The sequence below is a fragment of the Hetaerina americana genome, unplaced genomic scaffold (genome assembly GCF_022747635.1).
Source record: "Hetaerina americana unplaced genomic scaffold, ioHetAmer1.1.p SCAF_39, whole genome shotgun sequence".
NCBI classification, from domain to species: domain Eukaryota; kingdom Metazoa; phylum Arthropoda; class Insecta; order Odonata; family Calopterygidae; genus Hetaerina; species Hetaerina americana.
The window spans coordinates 2,889,609-2,898,417 of record NW_027286974.1 but is presented as its reverse complement, the minus strand read 5'-3'; the positions used below and the strand labels follow the sequence as shown (position 1 = coordinate 2,898,417).

At 36.0% G+C, this 8,809-nt stretch overlaps 1 long non-coding RNA gene across 2 annotated transcripts in view; it reads right to left on the bottom strand.

Moving 5' to 3' along the window:
- LOC139691742 (uncharacterized) overlaps positions 1 to 8,338 on the bottom strand; it is a 14,394-nt gene extending 6,056 nt beyond the window's left edge. The window contains exons 1-2 of one of the 2 annotated variants that reach the window (XR_011701677.1): positions 8,310 to 8,338; positions 6,402 to 6,578 (exon numbers count right to left, since the gene is read on the bottom strand). This is a non-coding gene — a long non-coding RNA (uncharacterized lncRNA). Of the gene's footprint in view, positions 1 to 6,401; positions 6,579 to 7,946; positions 8,019 to 8,309 lie in introns of those variants that run through there. The other variant, XR_011701678.1, reaches the window with a different exon arrangement.
- Between the last annotated feature and the right edge of the window lie 471 nt (positions 8,339 to 8,809).

The window sequence follows — 8,809 nt, the reverse complement described above, 5'->3', positions numbered from 1 at the left end:
GATATTTGAGTTCTCACCCCGTACTATAAAGCCCTAATTACGGCGTTGAGTGAAATTCACATGTTATAATAATAAGGGTGGTATTAATATAAAGGGGGGGCGGAGTTCCTTTGATACACTTTGCTGTTTATGGTTTCCCTTAAGGAAGATACAATTCCTCAGCCGTCTGCGTCAGACTTTCGTGAGAATCTCATAGATTCCCATCCATTTAATCCATATTTCTCTTGGTCACCCACTGCCATAAGGGCACGTGTAAACTCTTTCCGATATTACAACGTAAATTTCAATTGATAATAATTATTTAAGACCCTGATTTATAAAAGTTATTTAGACAGACAATAATTAGGCTCTACAGTTTACAGTGGGGTACCTTTTATCGAATTGGGAATCTGCAATCCATTGCAAGTTGTAGCTGATCCGCTTACTTACTTATAAAAATTACAAGGCAGTTTCCCCCAATATTCTCACGTGACCCAGATTGGCCAATGACCTACCCAAACATAATCCCTCCTACCGTCAAAACAGTGGTCTAATCTGATACGTAGTACCTGTATGTATTAGAAGAATCCTTTTATTTAAATGTGTGTTAAAATGATGAGGTCAAATGTTGTCTGGCTGTGAGATAAGAGGCCTCATTTATGCTTAGGAATATTACGCTGTCAGTATTATAATATACAGTATATATATATATATATATACATATATATATATATATATATATATATATATATATATATATATATATATATATATATATATATATATATATATATATATTTATATATAAAAACACAGATGTAGATTTTTAGAATATAGAGACACAAAGAAAGGACACTCACAATTTGTTATTTTACGTTTCGACAGCACGGCTGTCGTCTTCAGAATCGAAGACGACAGCCGTGCTGTCGAAACGTCAAATAACATATTGTGAGTGTCCTTTCTTTGTGTCTCTATATTCTAAAAATCTACATCTGTGTTTTTATATATTTGTGCGTCGCCGAAGAGCGTTCCATTTCGAAGATATTTTATATATATATATATATATATATATATATATATATATATATATGTATATATATATATATATACTATATATATAGTATTAATGGGGGAATATTAAGCGCTATGTGTATATATATGTATGGATGTATGTATATATATAATATTATTTATATATATATTATATATATACATATACATATGTACACATATATATATATACATATAAAAAATAAACACACACACACATATATATATATATACATATTTATATTATATATATATATATATATATGTTTTTGTATATAATCGACCTGAATTCCGTAAACACACAATTCACTGCTTGCAAATTCAATCATTCATGGGCTGACTGACATTAACAATTGGCTGCCTGTCAATTTTCGTTCTATTCCCAATACGTCCCAACATTATCCATTGTTCGACGGCATTCGTTCAACAATTAATAACTTTCGACAATACCTCACTTCACAACTAAGCAACTCTATGTCATCGATAACAATGGAACCTCAGTCCTTCGCTGACATAGTATTAAAGAGATTTATAATTTTCCATTCGTATCGCATTTCAATCACTTCCCCCGGGACAACGACACTTCGTTTCGATTTAATACTTGATTTTAGAGTTTGCTCTCAAATTTTGAGATTATATCGATCCATGTATCGACTTAATTGATTATAAATTCGATATGCTAGCTTAAAGAAAACACGATATTATTTCAACGACAACAATTGCTTTGTTGTCTTTAAATGTGTTACGGTTTACCCAATATCAATATGATAAATGGACATAAATTTCGATATTAATGTATCGATTCAAATAAATCGATATACACGCTAATTTTTTCTCATTTATTCTGTTTTTGGTGAGGTAAAACAATATATTTAAGCATAGCAACCGTCGCCATGGATACTAACCACTCGTGTCTGTTTCCTAGACGACGCAAACATTTCTATACGAATTTATTTTCTTGGCGATCTTTTCGATGTTCGTAAACCGACAAAACGAATCGATTTGAATTCGACACGTCTGTGAAACCCTTAGAAAAGTGATTTTTAAGGTTGGCACCGCAACAATAGACGCGAGGAACGGTCCAAAACATCACCTCTCGACACACACAGATATATTGATCGCGATAGTCCGCGTGTCGACCCTCATCTGTCCTCCTTCCCTCGACGGTCACCATGGCAACAACGCGGACCCAGCAACGGAACCGAGATACGACAACAATCAAACATCGCAAATCCACCACAACCATCTCCCGGAGACTAACAATGATTATAACAATTGAAAGGGGTATTTAATAGCACACGGGAGTCATTTAACCACTGACTTCCTTGACCTTTTTGAGGAGATAGGGACGGAGTTTATTATACGTACTGAACACATAATGCCGCGTAACTGTTGCGTCATCGGTCGGGAGAGTCCTTGACGCAAGTCCTCGCGACGAATTCGTCATTTATCGCGTCATTCAGCAAAGGGTGATGTCATTTGAAGCAGATTAGGTTTAAATCAAGGAATGGGAAGATACTATTTGAGCAGTCTGAACAGTTTACACCACTCCTGTCCAATATATAGGCGAACTGAGGTCATTTTTAAAAACTTTTTTCGTAGAGAAGACCCTATGAATTCCAAAATAAAGGTTAATTAATAATAATATTATTATTAATTAACCACACCCACCCACAAATAGTCCCGATACAGTCCTCAGATTCGCCAAGAAAAGTCGTTTTTTCTTAACTTTTTTCAGAAAAAGTTCTTCAATACATCTATAACGCGTATTTAAGGTCCCTTATGCTAAAGTAAACATATGGAACAGTTTGCGAAAACTCTTAAAATTTATTCAAAGTACTTTCTCTATTTATTTCCCAGAAGCCTTTCTTCTAGACAAATCCTCTTAGGCGTTCTTTGAAGAAAACAATTACCCCGATCACAAAACCGCGAAAACCTTATTGTAACTCAACAAACAAGGTGCGTTCCATAAGTAATGCAATTGAATTTCCCCCCTCCAAAACTATTGGTCAAAATGAAATCAAACCACTTGTGGTAGGTGGGGGGGACTTTAAGCTTTGCCGTTAAACCGGTCTCAGTGCTCTCCAAGCTGTAGAAGCGACAGGACGTCAGTTATTTTAAAACAACCGCGTCACAAAAGTCACCAACCTGATCGAAAAAGTGAACTTTTGCAACATAATTGAAAATGAATCTGATTTTATGGACGACGTCATCAATGTCAAGTGATGGTGACCTGGGTTTTAATGAATATACGCCCCAAAAATAAAAACCCCAAAGCTCTCTGAGTGGCACCAGTCCCCCTCCCCCAAAGCCCATAAAAAAGGCAATAATGAGCAAATCAAAAGATGTTAGAAAACAAATGCTAATTGGTCACTAAGAAAATTAACTCGCCATGTTGACATAGCACAAGGACGTCCCCATACACTCACTGGATGAACAATGCAACGACCTCAAACCTGCCCATGTGTGTTGATGGGGAATGTTACTTCCACGTGCCACCAGGAATATTTCTGAAGTTCATTTTGTTGGTGGAATATGTTCTTTCCACATGCCACCAGGTGTGCTGCTGAAGGTCGTTTAAGGTTATGGGAGTGTTACTTCCATATGCCACAATGAGTGCTTCTGGAGGTCATTTTGTTGATGGGGAATGCTACTTCCACGTACCACGATGTGTTTCTGAAGGTCGTTCTGCTGAGGTGGGAAAGTTACTTCCACGTCCTTCACATGTGCTTCTGAGGGTCAGTTTTTGGGAATGTCACTTCCTAATGCCACAAGAAGTGATTCTGATGGGCTTTTGAGTATGAAGTATGTTACTTCCACATGCCACCAGATGAACCCCTGCATGATATTAGTAAAAAGGGGAATGTTACGTCCAAATGCCACCATGTGTACTTCTGAAGGTCATTTTGATAATGGGGTATGTTACCTCCAAATGAAACCAGGTGTGGTCCTGCATGAAAATTTGTAAATGGAAAATGATACTTCCACATGCCATCAGTAGCTCTCCAGACGGCAATTTTGCTGATGGATAATGTTAATTCCACATGCCACCAGGAGTTCTTACGAAGGTCATTTTGTTGGTGGCGTATGTTACTTCCACATGCCAAGAGGTGTGCTCCTGAATGACTCTTTGTTGATGGGGAATGTTACTTCCACATGCCACAAAGACTGCATCTTAGAGATGCTCTTAATCTTTGTCATTTTGTCGGCGAGGAATGTTACTTCCACATACCACAGGGACTGCATCTTAAGGATATTCTATTGACGGGGATGTTACTTCCACATGCTATTATGTGTGCTTCCGAAGATCATTTGGTGGAAGGGTAATGTTACTTAGAAATGCCACCAGAACTTCTGAAGGTCATTCTGTTGATTTGGGGTATGTTACTTCCACATGCCACAAGGAGTGCTTAAGAAAGCCGTTTTGTTTGTGTTTTGTCTGCATTAAGCATGTGTGGTTGCATTACTGGTCAGCCTAACCTCTTTTAATTCTTAAAGAGGCATTTATTAGTTTCGCCATCTTGTAAAAGTTAAAACCAATTAAGAAAAACCCAAGCAGTTTTTTTTTTTTAATTTCAAACTTCGAACGCGATTTATAATACGTCAGACGGAAATTCCTTTCCAAGACTTTCTTTATCGCGATTTATATATATATATATATATATATATATATATATATATATATATATATATATATATATACATATACATACACACATATTCATACATATACATATATACACATATATATACATATACACATATATATACATATATACATATATATATATATATGTATATATATATATATATATATATATATATATATATATATATATATATATATGTGTGTGTATATGTATATATATGTGTATATATGTATATGTATGAATATGTGTGTATGTATATATATATATATATATATATATATATATATATAGAATCATATATGGTTTAATCGCATGGTTTGGTGTAGTACTGTAATAGCATGGTATACATACCATGAAACAGTATGGTATGAGAATATATATATGCGACGGTATGCCACTTATATGGTATTATGGTAAAGATTGCATTGTGTAGTACTGCGAATGGACAATTGTATTTATCGGATAAATTAAAATATTTACACTGTAAACGAAGGAGTTTACATGTTAAAAAATATGTAGACACCACACAGAATAATACGTTCAAATCACTTCTTGGGACAAATATCAAAAGAAACCAAGCTAAATACACTTAAATATGCATCGAAAAATGGCCTACGGACATTGAACGATACAAATACATTCAATTGAATGAGAATTCAACAAGGAAAACATTTAAAAACGACCGAATTATTTACATTTAAAACCATTAGCAGGTGAAAATTCAGGAAAGTTCCGATGCAACAATAATATAAACAATCCCTTGGATACGCAAAGCAAGCGAGAAGTAAATATTGACGCTTTTCATAACAAAAATGGCAGAGTCTGAATCATTCGCGTAAATTACCAAAATACAAAAGCAAAACCCCTCAACTCTCATGTTATATCATTAAACGATCATTTTGTTTACAATTTGTAACATTAAACATGACTATCGCGTTGTTTTAAACCCGCAAATACGTATAGAATTCGTGTATTTCATTCAAACTTTTCAAGTCGCTACGATTTTGAAACTGTTTGAAAAAAGAATATTAAATTAGCAAAAACGGATTTGTATTAACACGAAAGATTAATATGACTCACAGTAAATGAACTAAGCAATTATATTCCCCGTTTACTAGAAGTATGAAGCACACGAAAGGTTTTAAAAACGAATTTTAATTACAAAAGTACTCCGGAACACAACATAAACAAACATTTTGAAAAATAATAATGACGTCACAATTGAATAACGATAATCATCGCTTCGATCAACGCATTGCACAGACTGCGACAAACCAATATTAATGAAAATTTTCCGTAAGAATACGTAAAAAGAGTAGACTCATACAGAAGAATTACCCTTATTCATTTTAACCAGAATTAACTTCCATTTTCCGTTTGTTCACACGCAGAAATTCAAATAAATCAAAGCGTTGGTTATAATTATTCAGCTGTTATGCGCATCCATGACAACGATTGAATGTTTATTGATAAGTTGCTGTCGTTTCTTTGACAATGTTTACGACTTAAAAGTCGAAGAATTCTTTATTTTAAAAGGTAAAATAAAGAATATTTCGCGAAGAAACAGGTTATTCCAAGCATATAATACGCACATGAAAATGTTGGCGACTGAATTTCGGCAGTTTTAACAGAAAGAAACCAAACAGAGACATAACAACAAGGATTTACAACGAAATAAGGTATTTACAACGAAAACTTGCAATTCCACGAGTGCATACTTACATCACAGCATAGGATGTCCTTGTAGACTGATGTAAAACAGCGCCGATAAGACTTCTTCGAGGTCACAATTGCACTATTCAAATCCAAAGTGGCGAATCAATCGCTGCAAATCCATTTGGGGGAAAATGCGATCCGAAAGATGATGACTTGCGTCGCTATCGGCAACCTCGCATCTCACTGTTGCAGCAACATTATTCAGTGGTCCAGGAAAAATTTTTGAAAGAGAAAAATATGAAAGTTTTTCCTCCGTGTCGAATCGAAAGCTATGGAACGAAATTCCTCAAGACGATAGCAGAACAAAAAATTACTTTCACTCGATTATTATAAAAATGGACGACAATGGCACCGAATTTCACCTGATTGGAGGAGGAGGAATAGAATCTTTTTATTGCGTGTGTGTTTAGTGTGAGTGTGTGTATATATATTTTTTATAAGAAACTTCAAAAGGGTACCCTATGTCGACGTAAAAGCGAGGTATTTGGAGGCGTTGAATTTGATACTGTTTTATGGAGGTTTTCCGTGATTATTATTTTGGAAATGTCATCCTTCATGCCACGTTGATTTGACGTGATATTACGAATAGGTATACCAGTGCCACGATCAATATGGTGACCAGGAGGAGGTCAAAATGAATTTTGTTCGGGTCAAGGAGCGCTTGACCGCAGTACTCGCAAGAAATCGACGGTGCACCAACCGAGACCATTCGCGCAGACTGCATTCAGTTGTTTTTAATCGACCATCTCCCCACAAACACTAAAAAATCTGCACACTTTCGACGATGACAATGACCAGTTCAACAAAAACGAATTTTTTTTAAGCAAAAAAATGAACAATTTTACCGCGTTTCAAGGCGAGAAGAAATCAATAGCTTTGATGATGCACGCGAGACGTTTTAACAGCACGAAAATTCGCAATTAAACATTTTTTTAACGAAAAAAAATAAATTAAAATAGACAATTAGTCCCCCTCCTTAACTAAGCGACCATCAAATCACCAGGACGACAGTTCCAAGCGGAAACGTGGCGCCAAACACCCACCATGAAATCCAATCTGGGTGCCTGTCACCAACCACAAGTGACTCACACACCATAATGAAATCGAACACCATATGAGGCGTTGCGAACGGTTACGCGCTAAAGGCATTGTAGATTGACATACCTTAACGACCGGCAATTCAATCCACCACAACCCACACACACGCACAAAATGTGAGACGAAGGGAAAAAAAATATCGCGAAAAAACTCCAACAAAAAACTTGGTTCAATACACGCAACAATAATGACACGTTTGTTGGCGGTCGTCATAGACGCAAGCAACAATCAAATCTCCATGGCAATCAGAAAAAAAACACTTCAACAAAACCATAAACGAACGAAAGTCGAGTTATGATTTCCGGAAATTAATATAAATATAAACGACGCAACAAAGGGAACCGTTGCCCGGGAGATCCGTTAACAAAATCTACAATGCCAAGGATACAGAGTGAGTAACAAGTTCAAGGGATGAGAATAGAAATGGTTGGTTTTAAAAACAGCAATGCTGACCTTTGAGTATCTCGTTGGACAATTGGCAAACACCCTCTCGGAAATGTCTTCGTTCCCTGGCAACGAAACGCGTACTCACGTGACTATGATACAATCATTTCTATACACACGCAACACCGAGGATTGCAAACGTGAATTAGAACGTTGGGAACCACGTAAAAATTCGTTCTGCAATTAACTAAAACAAACGACAATAGTACGACCCTGACCGACAAAAGGTTTCCATGACCACGAATGATATCCTAGCGACGAAATACAATTTTCGTTTTTTTGATCGAGGGTTAATGAACAAATGGCCGTGCGCCAAAATCAATCAAATGTGCTACAAATATAAATAATATCGTAAATAAAACCGTGCCTCACCTAAGCACCATGTCCAGCTAACAGACAGTTTTTGACTAGAATGAATCGATGCCGATAGGTGGCAGGGTTTCCAACGGTTTCACGGAGGAACGATTTTCGCACGTCGGGGGTTGAGAATTAAAATAAATATAAAAAAAATCGTCTCGGCAATTCGAGACCTACCTCAACAGCTCGTGCTATTCCTGTTATCTGAGATACCTTTTTCTTAACAATCCTGTTCTGTTTCCCACGTCTTGTCTCGGATAAGTAAGCGCTCACAAACAGATTAATTCCCCGAAAGGTTTGTTTACATTTCTATCGCCATTGTTTCGGGAAAATGGCGTTTTGGTTTCGTTGTAGTTTTTAATATAATAATTATTAGGATCCTGTCGACCGAATTGTGAGTTTAATGTGGATTTTATTGATATCTTAAACAGAGAATTCAATGTTTTTTTAAAATTAAACCGACTCTTTAAGGTATAGAATGACGATTGTTTTCGAGTAAGTAATCCCGATGATGG